Below are 2597 nucleotides of genomic sequence, written 5' to 3'. Positions count from 1 at the left end.
AGGCATACTGAACGTCAATAGTCTATATGTCTATCTATCTATCGCTAGATTTGCCCTAATCCTGTTTGGGGTAAGCCACAAACAAATCGCCTCCACGTCACCCAGTCTTCTCTGCCATCGGTGTGCCTTCTCTCCAAACCACACTCCTCTCTCTATACACCTGCCCATCCCATCCTCTCCACTCCTCATCCTCGGTCTACTCCTCCATCTCCCCCTTCCACCTCACACACATGTTCTCCTTTTACTGCCCTCATTCTCCATCCTCTCCACACAACCAATAGAGTAGATAAATAGATAGACTGACACATTCTGATAGATACATACATACATTCAGATAGGTAAGACACGTACATACATACATATATACACATACATAAATCCATGCTTCTTACTCATACATACATAAATACACACATACATACAGAGTTTTCACATACATAAATACAGAGACACACACATACATACAAAAACATAGACAGACAAACACACATACATACATACAGTACATACATACACACATACATACATACATGCACGCATACATAAATACATACATACTCTTCACATACATACATACATACTTCTGACATACATACATACACATACATACATATTTCTCACACACACACACACACACACACACACACACACACATACATACATACATACACACATACGTACATGCAATTATTCAACACAAACAAGAAGCCTTATTCAGGCAACAATGTAAATGATTATTATTATTATTATTATTATTATTATTATTGCAACTGACAGAAAAAATGATAGCTGTGAAAGAGATGAATAGAGGAATTTTTGAGAGAGAGAGAGAGAGAGAGAGAGAGAGAGAGAGAGAGAGAGAGAGAGAGAGAGACGGAAGGAAGGAGTGGAGATAAGGAAGTAATTACTGTTGAGGGAAAGACGTTGACGAGAGAGAGAGAGAGAGAGAGAGAGAGAGAGAGAGAGAGAGAGAGAGAGAGACGGAAGGAAGGAGTGGAGATAAGGAAGTAATTACTGTTGAGGGAAAGACGTTGACGAGAGAGAGAGAGAGAGAGAGAGAGAGAGAGAGAGAGAGAGGAAATTATTACTCCCAACTGAGCTTTCTCTTTTCATCTCCTGTCGGCCTCGGCTATCTATCTGCCTAATCTATCTATCTATCTATTTATCTATCAGGCTTTCAATTATTAGGCTTTTCATCTATCAATCCATGTTTATATCCGTCTATCTCTTTCTATCTATCTGTCTGTCTGTCTATTTATCTATCCATCTATTTTCTACCCATCCATCTATCTATCTATCTATCAACCATCCACCCTTCTAACATTTCAATTAATCAATATATCTACCTGTCTATCTATCTATCTTTCTGTCTATTTATATATCTGTCATGAATGATATGAAAAACAGTGGTAGTTGTGGTGGTAACGTTGGTAGTTGTGGTGGTAATGTTGGTAGTTGTGGTGGAAATGTAAGCAGTAGTGGTGGTGGCCGTTGGTAGTTGTGGTGGTAACGTTGGTAGTTGTGGGTGGTAATGTTGGTAGTTGTGGTAATTTTGGTAGTTGTGGTGGCGGCTGTTGGTAGTTGTGGTAGGAATGTTGGTGGTTGTGGTAATGTTGGTAGTTGTGATAGTGTTAGAAGTTGTGGTGGTAATGTTATAGTTGTGGTGGCAATGTTGGTAGTTGTGGTAGGAATAAGTTGGTGGTTGTGGTAATGTTGGTAGTTGTGATAGTACAGAAGTTGCGGTGGTAATGATAGTTGTGGTAGTAACGCTGGTAGCTGTTGTGGTAATGCTGGTAGTTGTGGTGGTAATGCTAGTAGTTGTGGTGCTAATGTTGGTAGTTGTGGTAGGAATGTTGGTAGTTGTGGTAGGAATGTTGGTAGCTGTGGTCGTAATGTTGGTAGCTGTGGTAGGAATGTTGGTAGTGGTGGTCGTAATGTTGGTAGTGGTGGTCGTAATGTTGGTAGTGGTGGTCGTAATGTTGGTAGTGGTGGTCGAAATGATGGTAGTGGTGGTAGGAATGTTGGTAGTGGTGGTAGGAATGTTGGTAGTGGTGGTAGGAATGTTGGTAGTGGTGGTGGGAATGTTGGTAGTGGTGGTGGGAATGTTGGTAGTGGTGGTGGGAATGTTGGCAGTGGTGGAAACACAGTGGTGGTGGTAGGAATGTTGGTATTTGTGGTAGGGATGTTATAGTTTGGCGGCAGGAATGTTGGTGGTAAAGCCATCAGAATGTTGGTAGTGGTGGTCGTGGCCGTTGGTAGTGGTATCGGCCGTTGGTAGTGGTGGTAGGAATGTTGGTAGTGGTGGTAGGAATGTTGGTAGTGGTGGTAGGAATGTTGGTAGTGGTGGTAGGATCAATACTGGTTGGTACTTCCCGAGGTGAGATGGCAACAGATTTTTCGCTCAGTGAGAGAGGAGGAAATTCTCTCTCTCTCTCTCTCTCTCTCTCTCTTCTGTTTGTCGGTCATGATTGGTTTCTCTCTCATCTCTCTCTCTCTCTCTCTCTCTCTCAGCTTCCGTGAAAAGTTTATGATGAAACTTAGGAAATATATTGATAAAAAAGGAGATGAAAGGATGGATGGATGGATGGTTAGATGGA

The sequence above is a fragment of the Coenobita brevimanus genome, chromosome 15 (genome assembly GCF_032717465.1).
Source record: "Coenobita brevimanus isolate Jiangsu-jjx chromosome 15, ASM3271746v2, whole genome shotgun sequence".
NCBI lineage: Eukaryota > Metazoa > Arthropoda > Malacostraca > Decapoda > Coenobitidae > Coenobita > Coenobita brevimanus.
The sequence above is the reverse complement of the archived record's forward strand: the minus strand, read 5'-3'. Positions refer to the sequence as shown.